This window comes from Filicampus tigris, chromosome 4 (genome assembly GCF_054856515.1).
Source record: "Filicampus tigris isolate MCC_2025a chromosome 4, RoL_Ftig_1.0, whole genome shotgun sequence".
Lineage (NCBI taxonomy): Eukaryota > Metazoa > Chordata > Actinopteri > Syngnathiformes > Syngnathidae > Filicampus > Filicampus tigris.
Window position 1 is genome coordinate 4,993,118 of NC_141220.1, and position 19,353 is coordinate 5,012,470.

General features: G+C 45.8%; 20 non-coding genes across 20 annotated transcripts; all 20 read right to left on the reverse strand.

The window, feature by feature from the left end:
* Positions 1 to 898: 898 nt before the first annotated feature.
* Positions 899 to 971, reverse strand: trnav-cac (transfer RNA valine (anticodon CAC)). The gene has a single exon. It is a non-coding gene; the product is annotated as a tRNA-Val (tRNA).
* A 359-nt stretch (positions 972 to 1,330) lies between these two features.
* trnav-cac (transfer RNA valine (anticodon CAC)) lies at positions 1,331 to 1,403 on the reverse strand. Its single transcript has one exon. It is a non-coding gene; the product is annotated as a tRNA-Val (tRNA).
* A 2,395-nt stretch (positions 1,404 to 3,798) lies between these two features.
* On the reverse strand, positions 3,799 to 3,871 carry trnav-aac (transfer RNA valine (anticodon AAC)). Its single transcript has one exon. It is a non-coding gene; the product is annotated as a tRNA-Val (tRNA).
* A 503-nt stretch (positions 3,872 to 4,374) lies between these two features.
* trnav-cac (transfer RNA valine (anticodon CAC)) lies at positions 4,375 to 4,447 on the reverse strand. The gene has a single exon. It is a non-coding gene; the product is annotated as a tRNA-Val (tRNA).
* Positions 4,448 to 5,085: 638 nt separating this feature from the next.
* trnav-uac (transfer RNA valine (anticodon UAC)) lies at positions 5,086 to 5,158 on the reverse strand. The gene has a single exon. It is a non-coding gene; the product is annotated as a tRNA-Val (tRNA).
* A 1,031-nt stretch (positions 5,159 to 6,189) lies between these two features.
* Positions 6,190 to 6,262, reverse strand: trnav-uac (transfer RNA valine (anticodon UAC)). The gene has a single exon. It is a non-coding gene; the product is annotated as a tRNA-Val (tRNA).
* A 1,165-nt stretch (positions 6,263 to 7,427) lies between these two features.
* Positions 7,428 to 7,500, reverse strand: trnav-cac (transfer RNA valine (anticodon CAC)). Its single transcript has one exon. It is a non-coding gene; the product is annotated as a tRNA-Val (tRNA).
* Positions 7,501 to 7,859: 359 nt separating this feature from the next.
* On the reverse strand, positions 7,860 to 7,932 carry trnav-cac (transfer RNA valine (anticodon CAC)). Its single transcript has one exon. It is a non-coding gene; the product is annotated as a tRNA-Val (tRNA).
* A 651-nt stretch (positions 7,933 to 8,583) lies between these two features.
* Positions 8,584 to 8,656, reverse strand: trnav-cac (transfer RNA valine (anticodon CAC)). The gene has a single exon. It is a non-coding gene; the product is annotated as a tRNA-Val (tRNA).
* Positions 8,657 to 8,890: 234 nt separating this feature from the next.
* Positions 8,891 to 8,963, reverse strand: trnav-uac (transfer RNA valine (anticodon UAC)). The gene has a single exon. It is a non-coding gene; the product is annotated as a tRNA-Val (tRNA).
* Positions 8,964 to 9,938: 975 nt separating this feature from the next.
* trnav-uac (transfer RNA valine (anticodon UAC)) lies at positions 9,939 to 10,011 on the reverse strand. The gene has a single exon. It is a non-coding gene; the product is annotated as a tRNA-Val (tRNA).
* Positions 10,012 to 10,924: 913 nt separating this feature from the next.
* trnav-cac (transfer RNA valine (anticodon CAC)) lies at positions 10,925 to 11,000 on the reverse strand. Its single transcript has one exon. It is a non-coding gene; the product is annotated as a tRNA-Val (tRNA).
* Positions 11,001 to 11,790: 790 nt separating this feature from the next.
* On the reverse strand, positions 11,791 to 11,863 carry trnav-cac (transfer RNA valine (anticodon CAC)). The gene has a single exon. It is a non-coding gene; the product is annotated as a tRNA-Val (tRNA).
* A 635-nt stretch (positions 11,864 to 12,498) lies between these two features.
* Positions 12,499 to 12,571, reverse strand: trnav-uac (transfer RNA valine (anticodon UAC)). The gene has a single exon. It is a non-coding gene; the product is annotated as a tRNA-Val (tRNA).
* Positions 12,572 to 13,270: 699 nt separating this feature from the next.
* Positions 13,271 to 13,343, reverse strand: trnav-cac (transfer RNA valine (anticodon CAC)). The gene has a single exon. It is a non-coding gene; the product is annotated as a tRNA-Val (tRNA).
* A 359-nt stretch (positions 13,344 to 13,702) lies between these two features.
* Positions 13,703 to 13,775, reverse strand: trnav-cac (transfer RNA valine (anticodon CAC)). Its single transcript has one exon. It is a non-coding gene; the product is annotated as a tRNA-Val (tRNA).
* A 350-nt stretch (positions 13,776 to 14,125) lies between these two features.
* Positions 14,126 to 14,198, reverse strand: trnav-uac (transfer RNA valine (anticodon UAC)). Its single transcript has one exon. It is a non-coding gene; the product is annotated as a tRNA-Val (tRNA).
* Positions 14,199 to 15,221: 1,023 nt separating this feature from the next.
* trnav-uac (transfer RNA valine (anticodon UAC)) lies at positions 15,222 to 15,294 on the reverse strand. The gene has a single exon. It is a non-coding gene; the product is annotated as a tRNA-Val (tRNA).
* A 1,170-nt stretch (positions 15,295 to 16,464) lies between these two features.
* Positions 16,465 to 16,537, reverse strand: trnav-cac (transfer RNA valine (anticodon CAC)). The gene has a single exon. It is a non-coding gene; the product is annotated as a tRNA-Val (tRNA).
* A 359-nt stretch (positions 16,538 to 16,896) lies between these two features.
* trnav-cac (transfer RNA valine (anticodon CAC)) lies at positions 16,897 to 16,969 on the reverse strand. Its single transcript has one exon. It is a non-coding gene; the product is annotated as a tRNA-Val (tRNA).
* Positions 16,970 to 19,353: the final 2,384 nt, after the last annotated feature.

Below are 19,353 nucleotides of genomic sequence, written 5' to 3' on the forward strand. Positions count from 1 at the left end.
CATGACATTACATGACCTTTCGCGCGTAATGAAAATGTCATAACGACTAAACTATAGAATCAACTGCAACACTGAAACCCTTTTATCGAGCCCGGTAACACATCCACAATACTCCCTGACAAAAGAAAAAACTGTTTGCACCGAGTTTTGAACTTGGGCCCTTACGCATGAGAGGCATACTTGACAACCACTACACTATAGAAACAACTGCGACACTGAAACCCTTTTATCGAGCCCGGTAACACATGCACAACACTCCCTGACGAAAGAAAAAATTGCACCCAGTTTAGAATTTGAAACCTTTCGCATGAGAGGCAAACATGATAACCAATACAACATGGAAACAAATGCAACAATCAAACCCTTTTAACAAACCCGGAAACACATGCACAAAACTCCCTGGCGGGAAAAAAGACCTGTTTCCACCCGATTTCCAACGGGGGACGTTTTGCGTGTGAAGCGAACGTGATAAACATGAAACAATGGAAGCAACTGCAACACTCAAACCGTTTTAATGACTCCGGAAACAGATGCACAACACTCCCTGATGGGAAGAAATAGCCCTTTCGAACTGGGAACCAATCGCATGTGAGGCGAACATGATACCCACTACGGTATGGAAACAAGAGTAATAGCACAGCCCTTCAATGAACCGGCAACACACGCACAAGAGCTCTCTGATGGATGGAAAACATGTTTCCACCCTGTTTCCAACTGGGGGCCTTTCACGTGAGGCGAACGTGATAACCACTACAGTACGGAATCAACTGCAACTCTGAAACCCTTTTCGCAGGTGAGACGAACATGATACCCACGACAGTATGGAAACAGGTGTAATAATGAGCCTTTCAATGAACCGGCAACTTATGCAAAAACGCTCCCTGACGGATGGAAAACATGTTTCCACCTGGTTTCGAACCAGGGACCTTTCGCGTGTGAGGCAAACGTGATAACCACTACACTATGGAAACAACTGCTACAATGAAACCATTTTAACGAACCCGGCAACACATTCAAAAAACACCCTGAGGGGAACAACGACCTTTTTCCACCCAGTTTCCAACCAGGGACCTTTTCCATTTAAGGTGAATGTGATCACCACTAAACTATGGTAACAACTGCAACACTCAAACCCTTTTCACGAAACAAGCAACAGAAGCAATAAGCTCCCTGGCGTGAAGTAAGACCTGTTTCCATCTGATTTTGAACCGGGGACTTTTAGCATGTGAGACGAACATGATACCCACGACAGTATGGAAACAGGTGTAATAATGAGCCTTTCAATGAACCGGCAACACACGCAGAAGAGCTCCCTGATGTATGGAAAACATGTTTCCACCTGGTTTCGAACCGGGGGCCTTTCGCGTGTGAGGCGAACGTGATAACCACTACACTACGGAAACAACTGCAGTTCTCAAACCTTTTTAATGAACCCGCCAACATATGCAAAAAACTCCCTGGCGTGAAGAACGACCTATTTCCACCCGGTTTCCAACCAGGGACTTTTTCCACGTAAGGTGAATGTGATCACCACTAAACTATGGAAACAACTGCTACAATGAAACCATTTTAACGAAACCGGCAACGCATTCAAAAAACTCTCTGGGGGGAAAACCGACCTATTTCCACCCGGTTTCCAACCAGGGACCTTTTCCACGTAAGGTGAATGTGATCACCACTAAAATATGGTAACAACTGCAACACTCAAACCTTTTTCACGAAACCAGCAACAGAAGCAATAAGCTCGCTGGCGTGAAGTAAGACCTGTTTCCATTTGATTTTGAACCGGGGACCTTTCGCATGTGAGGCGAACATGGTACCCACTACAGTATGGAAACAGGTGTAATAATGGGCCTTTCAATGAACCGGCAACACATGCACAAGAGCTCCCTGACGGATTGAAAACAAGTTTCCACCCGGTTTCGAACACAGGACCTTACACATGTTAGGGAAACTTGATAAACACTACACGATGCAAGCAACTGCAACACTCAAACCCTTTAAACGAGCACAGAAACACATGCACAACACTCCCTGTTGGGAAAAAATAGCTCTTTCGAAATGGGGACCTTTCGTATGTGAGGCAAACATGATACCCACTACAGTAAGGAAACAGGTGTGGTAGTGAGGCTTTCAATGAACCGGCATTACACGCACAAGAGCTCCCTGATGGATGGAAAACATGTTTCCACCCGGTGGAACTGAGGACCTTTCGCGTGTAAGGCGAACGCGATAACCACTACACTATGGAAACCCCTGAAACACTCAAACGCTTTTAAGGAGCCAAGCGACACATGCACAAAAATCCATGAACGGAAGAAAAACCTTTTTCCACCAGGGGACCTTTCGCGCGTAATGAAAATGTCAAAACGACTAAACTATAGAAACAACTGCAACACTGAAACCCTTTTATCGAGCTTAGTAACACATGCACAACACTCCCTGACGAAAGAAAAAACTGTTTGCACCCAGTTTAGAATTTGAAACCTTTCGCATGAGAGGCAAACATGATAACCAATACAACATGGAAACAAATGCAACAATCAAACCCTTTTAACAAACCCGGAAACACATGCACAAAACTCCCTGGCGGGAAGAAAGACCTGTTTCCACCCGGTTTCCAACGGGGGACGTTTTGCGTGTGAAGCGAACGTGATAAATACTACACAATGGAAGCAACTGCAACGCTCAAACCGTTTTAACAGATGCAAAACACTCCCTGATGGGAAGAAATAGCTCTTTCGAACTGGGAACCGTTCGCATGTGAGGCGAACATGATACCCACTACGGTATGGAAACAAGTGTAATAGCAGAGCCTTTCAATGAACCGGCAACACACGCACAAGAGCTCTCTGATGGATGGAAAACATGTTTCCACCCAATTTCGAACTGGGGGCCTTTCACGTGTGAGGCCAACGTGATAACCACTACAGTACAGAATCAACTGCAACTCTGAAACCCTTTTAACGAACACAGCAACATATGAAAAAAAATACCCTGGCGTGAAGAACGACCTATCCACCCGGTTTCCAACCAGGGACCTTTTCCACGTAAGGTGAATGTGATCACCACTAAACTATGGTAACAACTGCAACACTCAAAACCTTTTCACGAAACCAGCAACGTGTGAGGCAAACCTGATAACCACTACACCATGGAAACAACTGCTACAATGAAACCATTTTAACGAACCCGGCAACGCATTCAAAAAACTCCCTGGGGGGAATAACGACCTATTTCCACCCGGTTTCCAAACAGGGACCTTTTCCACGTAAGGTGAATGTGATCACCACTAAACTATGGTAACAACTGCAACACTCAAACCCTTTTCACGAAACCAGCAACAGAAGCGATAAGCTCCCTGGCGTGAAGTTAGACCTGTTTCAATCTGGTTTTGAACCGGGGACTTTTCGCATGTGAGAAGAACATGACACCCACTACAGTATGGAAACAGGTGTGATAATGAGCCTTTCAATGAACCGGCAACACATGCACAAGCGCTCCCTGACGGATGGAAAAACATGTTTCCACCCTGTTTCGAACATGGGACCTTACCCATGTTAGGGAAACTTGATAAACACTTCACTATGGAAGCAACTGCAAAACTCAAACCCTTAAACGAGCCCAGAAACACATGCACAACACTCCCTGTTGGGAAGAAATAGCTCTTTCGAAATGGGGACCTTTCGTATGTGAGGCGAACATGATACCCACTACAGTAAGGAAACAGCTGTGGTAGCGAGGCTTTCAAATAACCAGGCAACAAACGCACAAGAGCTCCCTGATGGATGGAAAACGTGTTTCCACCCGGCTTCGAACCGGGGACCTTTCGCGTGTTAGGCGAACGTGATAACCACTACACTACGGAAACAACTGCAACTCTCAAACCCTTTTAATGAACCCGCCAACATATGCAAAAAATTCCCTGGCGTGAAGAAAGACCTATTTCCACCAGGTTTCCAACCAGGGACTTTTTCCACGTAAGGCGAATGTGATCACCACTAAACTATGGAAACAACTGCTACAATGAAACCATTTTAACGAAACCGGCAACACATTCAAAAACTCTCTGGGGGGAAGAATGACCTATTTCCACTCGGTTTCCAACAAGGTACCTTTTCCAAGTAAGGTGAATGTGATCACCACTAAACTATGGTAACAACTGCAACACTCATACCCCTTTCACGAAACCAGCAACAGAAGCAATAAGCTCCCTGGCGTGAAGTAAGACCTGTTCCCATTTGGTTTTGAACAGGGGACTTTTCGCATTTGAGGCGAACATGACACCCACTACAGTATGGAAACAGGTGTAATAATGAGCCTTTCAATGAACCGGCAACACATGCACAAGAGCTCCCTGACGGATTGAAAACATGTTTCCACCCGGTTTCGAACCAGGGACCTTTCGCGTGTGAGGCAAACGTGATAACCACTACACCATGGAAACAACTGTTACAATAAAACCATTTTAACGCACCCGGCAACACATTCAAAAAACTCCCTGGGGGGGGAATAACGACCTATTTCCACCCGGTGTCCAACCAGGGACCTTTTCCACGTAAGGTGAATGTGATCACCACTAAACTATGGTAACAACTGCAACACTCAAACCCTTTTCACGAAACAAGCAACAGAAGCAATAACCTCCCTGTCGTGAAGTAAGACCTGTTTCCATCTGGTTTTGAACCGGGGACTTTTCGCATGTGAGGCGAACATGATACCCACTACAGTATGGAAACAGGTGTGATAATGAGCCTTTCAATGAACCGGCAACACATGCAAAAGCGCGCCCTGACGGATGGAAAAACATGTTTCCACCCGGTTTCAAACATGGGACCTTACACATGTTAGGGAAACTTGATAAACACTACACTATGGAAGCAACTACAACACTCAAACCCTTTAAACGAGCCCGGAAACACATGCACAACACTCCCTGATGGGAAGAAATAGCTCTTTCGAAATGGGGACCTTTCGAATTTGAGGCGAACATCATACCCACTACAGTAAGGAAACAGGTGTGGTAGCGAGGCTTTCAATGAACCGGCAACACACGCACAAGAGCTCCCTGATGGATGGAAAACATGTTTCCACCCAGTTTCGAACTGAGGACCTTTCGCGTGTAAGGCGAACGTGATAACCACTACACTATGGAAACCCCTGACACACTTAAACGCTTTTAAGGAGCCAAGCGACACATGCACAAAAATCCATGAACGGAAGAAAAACCTTTTTCCACCAGGGGACCTTTCGCGCGTAATGAAAATGTCATAACGACTAAACTATAGAATCAATTGCAACACTGAAACCCTTTTATCGAGCTCGGTAAAACATGCACAATACTCCCTGACGAAAGAAAAAACTGTTTACACCGTGTTTCGAACTTGGGACCTTTCGCATGAGAGGCATACTTGACAACCACTACACTATAGAAACAACTGCAACACTGAAACCCTTTTATCGAGCCCGGTAACACATGCACAACACTCCCTGATGGGAAGAAATAGCTGTTTCGAAATGGGGACCTTTCGAATGTGAGGCGAACATGATACCCACTACGGTAAGGAAACAGGTGTGGTTAGCGAGGCTTTCAATGAACCGTTAACACACGCACAAGAGCTCCCTGATGGATGGAAAACATGTTTCCACCCAGTTTCGAACTGGGGGCCTTTCATGTGTGAGGCGAACGTGATAACCACTACAGTACGGAATCAACTGCAACTCTGAAACCCTTTTAACGAACACGCCAACATATGCAAAAAACTCACTGGCGTGAAGAAAGACCTATTTCCACCCGGTTTCCAACCAGGGACTTTTTCCACGTAAGGAGAATGTGATCACCACTGAACTACGGTAACAACTGCAACACTCAAACCCTTTTCACGAAACCAGCAACAGAAAAATGGAAAAACATGTTTCCACCCGGTTTCAAACATGGGACCTTGCACATGTTAGGGAAACTTGATAAACACTACACTATGGAAGCAACTACAACACTCAAACCCTTCAAACGAGCCCGGAAACACATGCACAACACTCCGTGATGGGAAGAAATAGCTCTTTCGAAATGGGGACCTTTCGAATGTGAGGCCAACATGATACCCACTACAGTAAGGAAACAGTTGTGGTAGCGAGGCTTTCAATGAACCGGCAACACACGCACAAGAGCTCCCTGATGGATGGAAAAAATGTTTCCACCCAGTTTTGAACTGAGGACCTTTCGTGTGTAAGGCGAACGTGATAACCACTACACTATGGAAACCCCTGAAACACTCAAACGCTTTTAAGGAGCCAAGCGACACACGCAAAAAAAATCCACGGAAGAAAAACCTTTTTCCACCAGGGGACCTTTCGCGCGGGTTGGTCCACTGATACTGTAGTGGTACACACGCCTGAGTTGTGTGCGGGCAACGTGGGATCAATTCCCGCTCAGTGAGAGTGTCTGTGTGTGCCCTGCGACTGGCTGGCGACCAGTTCAGGGTGTAGTCTGCCCCGCGACCCTGTATAGGATAAGCGGTTTGGAAGATGACATGACATTACATGACCTTTCGCGCGTAATGAAAATGTCATAACGACTAAACTATAGAATCAACTGCAACACTGAAACCCTTTTATCGAGCCCGGTAACACATCCACAATACTCCCTGACAAAAGAAAAAACTGTTTGCACCGAGTTTTGAACTTGGGCCCTTACGCATGAGAGGCATACTTGACAACCACTACACTATAGAAACAACTGCGACACTGAAACCCTTTTATCGAGCCCGGTAACACATGCACAACACTCCCTGACGAAAGAAAAAATTGCACCCAGTTTAGAATTTGAAACCTTTCGCATGAGAGGCAAACATGATAACCAATACAACATGGAAACAAATGCAACAATCAAACCCTTTTAACAAACCCGGAAACACATGCACAAAACTCCCTGGCGGGAAAAAAGACCTGTTTCCACCCGATTTCCAACGGGGGACGTTTTGCGTGTGAAGCGAACGTGATAAACATGAAACAATGGAAGCAACTGCAACACTCAAACCGTTTTAATGACTCCGGAAACAGATGCACAACACTCCCTGATGGGAAGAAATAGCCCTTTCGAACTGGGAACCAATCGCATGTGAGGCGAACATGATACCCACTACGGTATGGAAACAAGAGTAATAGCACAGCCCTTCAATGAACCGGCAACACACGCACAAGAGCTCTCTGATGGATGGAAAACATGTTTCCACCCTGTTTCCAACTGGGGGCCTTTCACGTGAGGCGAACGTGATAACCACTACAGTACGGAATCAACTGCAACTCTGAAACCCTTTTCGCAGGTGAGACGAACATGATACCCACGACAGTATGGAAACAGGTGTAATAATGAGCCTTTCAATGAACCGGCAACTTATGCAAAAACGCTCCCTGACGGATGGAAAACATGTTTCCACCTGGTTTCGAACCACGGACCTTTCGCGTGTGAGGCAAACGTGATAACCACTACACTATGGAAACAACTGCTACAATGAAACCATTTTAACGAACCCGGCAACACATTCAAAAAACACCCTGAGGGGAACAACGACCTTTTTCCACCCAGTTTCCAACCAGGGACCTTTTCCATTTAAGGTGAATGTGATCACCACTAAACTATGGTAACAACTGCAACACTCAAACCCTTTTCACGAAACAAGCAACAGAAGCAATAAGCTCCCTGGCGTGAAGTAAGACCTGTTTCCATCTGATTTTGAACCGGGGACTTTTAGCATGTGAGACGAACAAGATACTCACGACAGTATGGAAACAGGTGTAATAATGAGCCTTTCAATGAACCGGCAACACACGCAGAAGAGCTCCCTGATGTATGGAAAACATGTTTCCACCCGGTTTCGAACCGGGGGCCTTTCACGTGTGAGGCGAACGTGATAACCACTACACTACGGAAACAACTGCAGTTCTCAAACCTTTTTAATGAACCCGCCAACATATGCAAAAAACTCCCTGGCGTGAAGAACGACCTATTTCCACCCGGTTTCCAACCAGGGACTTTTTCCACGTAAGGTGAATGTGATCACCACTAAACTATGGAAACAACTGCTACAATGAAACCATTTTAACGAAACCGGCAACGCATTCAAAAAACTCTCTGGGGGGAAAACCGACCTATTTCCACCCGGTTTCCAACCAGGGACCTTTTCCACGTAAGGTGAATGTGATCACCACTAAAATATGGTAACAACTGCAACACTCAAACCTTTTTCACGAAACCAGCAACAGAAGCAATAAGCTCGCTGGCGTGAAGTAAGACCTGTTTCCATTTGATTTTGAACCGGGGACCTTTCGCATGTGAGGCGAACATGGTACCCACTACAGTATGGAAACAGGTGTAATAATGGGCCTTTCAATGAACCGGCAACACATGCACAAGAGCTCCCTGACGGATTGAAAACAAGTTTCCACCCGGTTTCGAACATAGGACCTTACACATGTTAGGGAAACTTGATAAACACTACACGATGCCAGCAACTGCAACACTCAAACCCTTTAAACGAGCACAGAAACACATGCACAACACTCCCTGTTGGGAAAAAATAGCTCTTTTTCCACCCGGTTTTGAACCAGGGACCTTTCGCGTGTGAGGCAAATGTGATAACCACTACACTATGGAAACAACTGCTGCAATGAAACCATTTTAACGAAGCAACTGCAACACTCAAAGCCTTTAAACGAGCCCAGAAAAACATGCACAACACTCCCTGTTGGGAAGAAATAGGTCTTTCGAAATGGGGACCTTTCCTATGTGAGGCGAACATGATACCCACTACAGTAAGGAAACAGGTGTGGTAACGGGGCTTTTAATGAACCGGCAACACACGCACAAGAGCTCCCTGATGGAGGGAAAACATGTTTCCACCCAGTTTCGAACTGAGGACCTTTCGCATGTAAGGCGAACGTGATAACCACTACACTATGGAAACCCCTGAACCACCCGGTTTCCAACGGGGGATGTTTTGCGTGTGAAGCAAACGTGATAAACTAGACAATGGAAGCAACTGCAACACTCAAACCGTTTTAACAGATGCAAAACACTCCCTGATGGGAAGAAATAGCTCTTTCGAACTGGGAACCGTTCGCATGTGAGGCGAACATGATAGCCACTACGGTATGGAAACAAGTGTAATAGCAGAGCCTTTCAATGAACCGGCACCACGCGCACAAGAGCTCTCTGATGGATGGAAAACATTTTTCCACCCGGTTTCGAACTGGGGGCCTTTCAAGTGTGAGGCGAACGTGATAACCACTACAGTACGGAATCAACTGCAACTCTGAAACCCTTTTAACGAACACGCCAACATATGAAAAAAAATACCCTGGCGTGAAGAACGACCTATTTCAACCCGGTTTCCAACCAGGGACCTTTTCCACGTAAGGTGAATGTGATCACCACTAAACTATAGTAACAACTGCAACACTCAAACCCTTTTCACGAAACAAGCAACAGAAGCAATAAGCTCCCTGGCGTGAAGTAAGACCTGCTTTCATCTGGTTTTGAACCGGGGACTTTTCGCATGTGAAACGAACATGATACCCACTACAGTATGGAAACAGGTGTGATGATGAGCCTTTCAATGAACCGGCAACACATGCACAAGCGCTCCCTGACGGATGGAAAAACATGTTTCCACCCGGTTTCAAACATGGGACCTTACACATGTTAGGGAAACTTGATAAACACTACACTATGGAAGCAACTACAACACTCAAACCCTTTAAACGAGCCCGGAAACACATGCACAACACTCCCTGACGGGAAGAAATAGCTCTTTCGAAATGGGGACCTTTCCAATTTGAGGCGAACATGATACCCACTACAGTAAGGAAACAGGTGTGGTAGCGAGGCTTTCAATGAACTGGCAACACACGCACAAGAGCTCCCTGATGGATGGAAAACATGTTTCCACCCAGTTTCGAACAGAGGACCTTTTGCGTGTAAGGCGAACGTGATAACCACTACACTATGGAAACCCCTGAAACACTCAAACGCTTTTAAGGAGCCAAGCGATACATGCACAAAAATCCATGAACGGAAGAAAAACCTTTTTCCACCAGGGGACCTTTCGCGCGTAATGAAAATGTCATAACGACTAAACTATAGAATCAACTGCAACACTGAAACCCTTTTATCGAGCCCGGTAACACATGCACAATACTCCCTGACGAAAGAAAAAACTGTTTGCACCGAGTTTCGAATTTGGGACCTTTCGCATGAGAGGCATACTTGACAACCACTACACTATAGAAACAACTGCAACACTAAAACCCTTTTATCGAGCCCGGTAACACATGCACAACACTCCCTGATGGGAAGAAATAGCTCTTTCGAAATGGGGACCTTTCGAATGAGAGGCGAACATGATACCCACTACGGTAAGGAAACAGGTGTGGTAGCGAGGCTTTCAATGAACCGGCAACACACGCACAAGAGCTACCTGATGGATGGAAAACATGTTTCCACCCGGTTTCGAACTGGGGCTCTTTCATGTGTGAGGCGAACGTGATAACCACTACAGTACGGAATCAATTGCAACTCTCAAACCCTTTTAACGAACACGCCAACACATTCAAAAAACTCCCTGGGGGGAAGAACGACCTATTTCCACCCGGTTTCCAACCAGGGACCTTTTCCAATTAAGGAGAATGTGATCACCACTGAACTATGGTAACAACTGCAACACTCAAACCCTTTTCACGAAACCAGCAACAGAAGCAATAAGCTCCCTGGTGTGAAGTAAGCCCTTTTTCCATCAGATTTTGAACCGGGGACTTTTCGCATGTGAGACGAACATGATACACACGACAGTATGGAAACAGGTGTAATAATGAGCCTTTCAATGAACCGGCAACTTATGCAAAAACGCTCCCTGACGGATGGAAAACATGTTTCCACCCGGTTTCGACCCGGGGGCCTTTCGCGTGTGAGGCAAACGTGATAACCACTACACCATGGAAAAAACTGTTACAATGAAACCATTTTAACGAACCCGGCAACACATTCAAAAAACTCCCTGGGGGGGAATAACGACCTATTTCCACCCGGTTTCCAACCAGGGACCTTTTCCACGTAAGGTGAATGTGATCACCACTAAACTATGGTAATAACTGCAACACTCCAACCCTTTTCACGAAACCAGCAATAGAAGCAATAAGCTCCCTTGCGTGAAATAAGACCTGTTTCCATCTGGTTTTGAACCGGGGACTTTTCGAATGTGAGGCGAACATGATACCCACTACGGTAAGGAAACAGGTGTGGTAGCGAGGCTTTCAATGAACCGGAACCCTGCGCACAAGAGCTCTCTGATGGATGGAAAACATGTTTCCACCCGGTTTCGAACTGGGGGCCTTTCAAGTGTGAGGCGAACGTGATAACCACTACAGTACGAAATCAACTGCAACTCTGAAACCCTTTTAACGAACACGCCAACATGTGAAAAAAAATACCCTGACGTGAAGAACGACCTATATCCACCTGGTTTCCAACCAGGGATCTTTTCCACATAAGGTGAATGTGATCACCAATCAACTATAGTAACAACTGCAACACTCAAACCCTTTTCACGAAACCAGCAACAGAAGCAATAAGCTCGCTGGCGTGAAGCAAGACCTGTTTCCATCTGATTTTGAAGCGGGGACTTTTCGCATGTGAGGCGAACATGAAACCAACTACAGTATGGAAACAGGTGTAATAATGACCCTTTCAATGAACCGGCAACACATGCACAAGAGCTCCCTGACGGATTGAAAACATGTTTCCACCCGGTTTTGAACCAGGGACCTTTCGCGTGTGAGGCAAACGTGATAACCACTACACTATGGAAACAACTGCTGCAATGAAACCATTTTAACGAACCCGGCAACACATTCAAAAAACTCCCTGGGGGGAAGAATGACCTATTTCCACTCGGTTTCCAACAAGGTACCTTTTCCAAGTCAGGTGAATGTGATCACCACTAAACTATGGTAACAACTGCAACACTCATACCCCTTTCACGAAACCAGCAACAGAAGCAAGAAGCTCTCTGGCGTGAAGTAAGACCTGTTCCCATCTGGTTTTGAACAGGGGACTTTTCGCATTTGAGGCGAACATGATACCCACTACAGTATGGAAACAGGTGTAATAATGAGCCTTTCAATGAACCGGCAACACATGCACAAGAGCTCCCTGACGGATTGAAAACATGTTTCCACCCGGTTTCGAACATGGGACCTTACACATGTTAGGGAAACTTGATAAACACTACACGATGGAAGCAACTGCAACACTCAAAGCCTTTAAACGAGCCCAGAAACACATGCACAACACTCCCTGTTGGGAAGAAATAGCTCTTTCGAAATGGGGACCTTTCCTATGTGAGGCGAACATGATACCCACTACAGTAAGGAAACAGGTGTGGTAACGGGGCTTTTAATGAACCGGCAACACACGCACAAGAGCTCCCTGATGGAGGGAAAACATGTTTCCACCCAGTTTCGAACTGAGGACCTTTCGCATGTAAGGCGAACGTGATAACCACTACACTATGGAAACCCCTGAACCACCCGGTTTCCAACGGGGGACGTTTTGCGTGTGAAGCGAACGTGATAAACACTACACAATGGAAGCAACTGCAACACTCAAACCGTTTTAACAGATGCACAACACTCCCTGATGGGAAGAAATAGCTCTTTCGAACTGGGAACCGTTCGCATGTGAGGCGAACATGATACCCACTACGGTATGGAAACAAGTGTAATAGCAGAGCCTTTCAATGAACCGGCACCACGCGCACAAGAGCTCTCTGATGGATGGAAAACATGTTTCCACCCGGTTTCGAACTGGGGGCCTTTCAAGTGTGAGGCGAACGTGATAACCACTACAGTACGGAATCAACTGCAACTCTGAAACCCTTTTAATGAACACGCCAACATATGAAAAAAAATACCCTGGCGTGAAGAACGACCTATATCCACCCGGTTTCCGACAGGGACCTTTTCCACATAAGGTGAATGTGATCACCACTAAACTATAGTAACAACTGCAACACTCAAACCCTTTTCACGAAACCAGAAACAGAAGCAATAAGCTCGCTGGCGTGAAGTAAGACCTGTTTCCATCTGATTTTGAACCGGGGAATTTTCGCATGTGAGGCGAACATGCTACCCACTACAGTATGGAAACAGGTGTAATAATGACCCTTTCAATGAACTGGCAACACATGCACAAGAGCTCCCTGACGGATTGAAAACATGTTTCCACCCGGTTTCGAACCAGGGACCTTTCGCGTGTGAGGCAAACGTGATAACCACTACACTATGGAAACAACTGCCGCAATGAAACCATTTTAACGAACCCGGCAACACATTCAAAAAACTCCCTGGGGGGAAGAATGACCTATTTCTACTCGGTTTCCAACAAGGTACCTTTTCCAAGTAAGGTGAATGTGATCACCACTAAACTATGGTAAAAACTGCAACACTCATACCCCTTTCACGAAACCAGCAACAGAAGCAATAAGCTCCCTGGCGTGAAGTAAGACCTGTTCCCATCTGGTTTTGAACAGGGGACTTTTTGCATTTGAGGCGAACATGATACCCACTACAGTATGGAAACAGGTGTAATAATGAGCCTTTCAATGAACCGGCAACACATGCAAAAGCGCGCCCTGACGGATGGAAAACGTGTTTCCACCCGGTTTCGAACCAGGGACCTTTCGCGTGTGAGGCAAATGTGATAACCAGTACACTATGGAAACAACTGCTGTAATGAAACCATTTTAACGAACCCGGCAACACATTCAAAAAACTCCCTGGGGGGGGGAATAACGACCTATTTCGACCAGGGACCTTTTCCAAGTAAGGTGAATGTGATCACCACTAAGCTATGGTAACAACTGCAACACTCAAACCCTTTTCACGAAACAAGCAACAGAAGCAATAAGCTCCCTGGCGTGAAGTAAGACCTGTTTCCATCTGATTTTGAACCGGGGACTTTTCGCATGTGAGACGAACATGATACCCACGACAGTATGGAAACAGGCGTGGTAGCGAGGCTTTCAATGAACTGGCAACACACGCACAAGAGCTCCCTGATGGATGGAAAACATGTTTCCACCCAGTTTCGAACAGAGGACCTTTCGCGTGTAAGGCGAACGTGATAACCACTACACTATGGAAACCCCTGAAACGCTTTTAAGGAGCCAAGCGACACATGCACAAAAATCCATGAACGGAAGAAAAACCTTTTTCCACCAGGGGACCTTTCGCGCGTAATGAAAATGTCATAACGACTAAAATATAGAATCAACTGCAACACTGAAACCCTTTTATCGAGCCCGGTAACACATGCACAATACTCCCTGACGAAAGAAAAAACTGTTTGCACCAAGTTTCGAATTTGGGACCTTTCGCATGAGAGGCATACTTGACAGCCACTACACTATAGAAACAACTGCAATACTAAAACCCTTTTATCGAGCCCGGTAACACATGCACAACACTCCCTGATGGGAAGAAATAGCTCTTTCGAAATGGGGACCTTTCGAATGAGAGGCGAACATGATACCCACTACGGTAAGGAAACAGGTGTGGTTAGCGAGGCTTTCAATGAACCGTTAACACACGCACAAGAGCTCCCTGATGGATGGAAAACATGTTTCCACCCGGTTTCGAACTGGGGGCCTTTCATGTGTGAGGCGAACGTGATAACCACTACAGTATGGAATCAACTGCAACTCTGAAACCCTTTTAACGAACACGCCAACATATGCAAAAAACTCACTGCCGTGAAGAAAGACCTATTTCCACCCGGTTTCCAACCAGGGACTTTTTCCACGTAAGGAGAATGTGATCACCACTGAACTATGGTAACAACTGCAACACTCAAACCCTTTTCACGAAACCAGCAACAGAAAAATGGAAAAACATGTTTCCACCCGGTTTCAAACATGGGACCTTGCACATGTTAGGGAAACTTTATAAACACTACACTATGGAAGCAACTACAACACTCAAACCCTTCAAACGAGCTCGGAAACACATGCACAACACTCCGTGATGGGAAGAAATAGCTCTTTCGAAATGGGGACCTTTCGAATGTGAGGCCAACATGATACCCACTACAGTAAGGAAACAGGTGTGGTAGCGAGGCTTTCAATGAACCGGCAACACACGCACAAGAGCTCCCTGATGGATGGAAAAAATGTTTCCACCCAGTTTTGAACTGAGGACCTTTCGCGTGTAAGGCGAACGTGATAACCACTACACTATGGAAACCCCTGAAACACTCAAACGCTTTTAAGGAGCCAAGCGACACACGCAAAAAAATCCACGAATGGAAGAAAAATCTTTTTCCACCAGGGGACCTTTCGCGCGGGTTGGTCCACTGATACTGTAGTGGTACACACGCCTGAGTTGTGTGCGGGCAACGTGGGATCAATTCCCGCTCAGTGACAGTGTCTATGTGTGCCCTGCGACTGGCTGGCGACCAGTTCAGGGTGTAGTCTGCCCCGCGACCCTGTATAGGATAAGCGGTTTGGAAGATGACATGACATTACATGACCTTTCGCGCGTAATGAAAATGTCATAACGACTAAACTATAGAATCAACAGCAACACTGAAACCCTTTTATCGAGCCCGGTAACACATCCACAATACTCCCTGACAAAAGAAAAAACTGTTTGCACCGAGTTTTGAACTTGGGCCCTTACGCATGAGAGGCATACTTGACAACCACTACACTATAGAAACAACTGCGACACTGAAACCCTTTTATCGAGCCCGGTAACACATGCACAACACTCCTTGACGAAAGAAAAAATTGCACCCAGTTTAGAATTTGAAACCTTTCGCATGAGAGGCAAACATGATAACCAATACAACATGGAAACAAATGCAACAATCAAACCCTTTTAACAAACCCGGAAACACATGCACAAAACTCCCTGGCGGGAAAAAAGACCTGTTTCCACCCGATTTCCAACGGGGGACGTTTTGCGTGTGAAGCGAACGTGATAAACATGAAACAATGGAAGCAACTGCAACACTCAAACCGTTTTAACGACTCCGGAAAAAGATGCACAACACTCCCTGATGGGAAGAAATAGCCCTTTCGAACTGGGAACCGTTCGCATGTGAGGCGAACATGATACCCACTACGGTATGGAAACAAGAGTAATAGCACAGCCCTTCAATGAACCGGCAACACACGCACAAGAGCTCTCTGATGGATGGAAAACATGTTTCCACCCGGTTTCCAACTGGGGGCCTTTCACATGTGAGGCGAACGTGATAACCACTACAGTACGGAATCAACTGCAACTCTGAAACCCTTTTCGCAGGTGAGACGAACATGATACCCACGACAGTATGCAAACAGGTGTAATAATGAGCCTTTCAATGAACCGGCAACTTATGCAAAAACGCTCCCTGACGGATGGAAAACACGTTTCCACCTGGTTTCGAACCAGGGACCTTTCGCGTGTGAGGCAAACGTGATAACCACTACACTATGGAAACAACTGCTACAATGAAACAATTTTAACGAACCCGGCAACGCATTCAAAAAACACCCTGAGGGGAACAACGACCTTATTCCACCCAGTTTCCAACCAGGGACCTTTTCCATTTAAGGTGAATGTGATCACCACTAAACTATGGTAACAACTGCAACACTCAAACCCTTTTCACGAAACAAGCAACAGAAGCAATAAGCTCCCTGGCGTGAAGTAAGACCTGTTTCCATCTGATTTTGAACCGGGGACTTTTAGCATGTGAGACGAACATGATACCTACGACAGTATGGAAACAGGTGTAATAATGAGCCTTTCAATGAACCAGCAACACACGCAGAAGAGCTCCCTGATGTATGGAAAACATGTTTCCACCCGGTTTCGAACCGGGGGCCTTTCGCGTGTGAGGCGAACGTGATAACCACTACACTACAGAAACAACTGCAATTCTCAAACCTTTTTAATGAACCCGCCAACATATGCAAAAAACTCCCTGGCGTGAAGAACGACCTATTTCCACCCGGTTTCCAACCAGGGACTTTTTCCACGTAAGGTGAATGTGATCACCACTAAACTATGGACACAATTGCTACAATGAAACCAATTTAACGAAACCGGCAACGCATTCAAAAAACTCTCTGGGGGGAAAACCGACCTATTTCCACCCGGTTTCCAACCAGGGAACTATTCCACGTAAGGTGAATGTGATCACCACTAAAATATGGTAACAACTGCAACACTCAAACCTTTTTCACGAAACCAGCAACAGAAGCAATAAGCTCGCTGGCGTGAAGTAAGACCTGTTTCCATTTGATTTTGAACCGGGGACCTTTCGCATGTGAGGCGAACATGATACCCACTACAGTATGGAAACAGGTGTAATAATGGGCCTTTCAATGAACCGGCAACACATGCACAAGAGCTCCCTGACGGATTGAAAACAAGTTTCCACCCGGTTTCGAACATAGGACCTTACACATGTTAGGGAAACTTGATAAACACTACACGATGCAAGCAACTGCAACACTCAAACCCTTTAAACGAGCACAGAAACACATGCACAACACTCCCTGTTGGGAAGAAATAGCTCTTTCGAAATGGGGACCTTTCGTATGTGAGGCGAACATGATACCCACTACAGTAAGGAAACAGGTGTGGTAGTGAGGCTTTCAATGAACCGGCATTACACGCACAAGAGCTCCCTGATGGATGGAAAACATGTTTCCACCCGGTGGAACTGAGGACCTTTCGCGTGTAAGGCGAACGCGATAACCACTACACTATGGAAACCCCTGAAACACTCAAACGCTTTTAAGGAGCCAAGCGACACATGCACAAAAATCCATGAACGGAAGAAAAACCTTTTTCCACCAGGGGACCTTTCGCGCGTAATGAAAATGTCAAAACGACTAAACTATAGAAACAACTGCAACACTGAAACCCTTTTATCGAGCTTAGTAACACATGCACAACACTCCCTGACGAAAGAAAAAATTGTTTGCACCCAGTTTAGAATTTGAAACCTTTCGCATGAGAGGCAAACATGATAACCAATACAACATGGAAACAAATGCAACAGTCAAACCCTTTTAACAAACCCGGAAACACATGCACAAAACTCCCTGGCGGGAAGAAAGACCTGTTTCCACCCGGTTTCCAACGGGGGACGTTTTGCGTGTGAAGCGAACGTGATAAATACTACACAATGGAAGCAACTGCAACACTCAAACCGTTTTAACAGATGCAAAACACTCCCTGATGGGAAGAAATAGCTCTTTCGAACTGGGAACCGTTCGCATGTGAGGCGAACATGATACCCACTACGGTATGGAAACAAGTGTAATAGCAGAGCCTTTCAATGAACCGGCAACACACGCACAAGAGCTCTCTGATGGATGGAAAACATGTTTCCACCCAATTTCGAACTGGGGGGCCTTTCACGTGTGAGGCCAACGTGATAACCACTACAGTACGGAATCAACTGCAACTCTGAAACCCTTTTAACGAACACAGCAACATATGAAAAAAAATACCCTGGCGTGAAGAACGACCTATCCACCCGGTTTCCAACCAGGGACCTTTTCCACGTAAGGTGAATGTGATCACCACTAAACTATGGTAACAACTGCAACACTCAAAACCTTTTCACGAAACCAGCAACGTGTGAGGCAAACCTGATAACCACTACACCATGGAAACAACTGCTACAATGAAACCATTTTAACGAACCCGGCAACGCATTCAAAAAACTCCCTGGGGGGAATAACGACCTATTTCCACCCGGTTTCCAAACAGGGACCTTTTCCACGTAAGGTGAATGTGATCACCACTAAACTATGGTAACAACTGCAACACTCAAACCCTTTTCACGAAACCAGCAACAGAAGCAATAAGCTCCCTGGCGTGAAGTTAGACCTGTTTCAATCTGGTTTTGAACCGGGGACTTTTCGCATGTGAGAAGAACATGACACCCACTACAGTATGGAAACAGGTGTGATAATGAGCCTTTCAATGAACCGGCAACACATGCACAAGCGCTCCCTGACGGATGGAAAAACATGTTTCCACCCTGTTTCGAACATGGGACCTTACACATGTTAGGGAAACTTGATAAACACTTCACTATGGAAGCAACTGCAAAACTCAAACCCTTAAACGAGCCCAGAAACACATGCACAACACTCCCTGTTGGGAAGAAATAGCTCTTTCGAAATGGGGACCTTTCGTATGTGAGGCGAACATGATACCCACTCCAGTAAGGAAACAGCTGTGGTAGCGAGGCTTTCAAATAACCAGGCAACACACGCACAAGAGCTCCCTGAT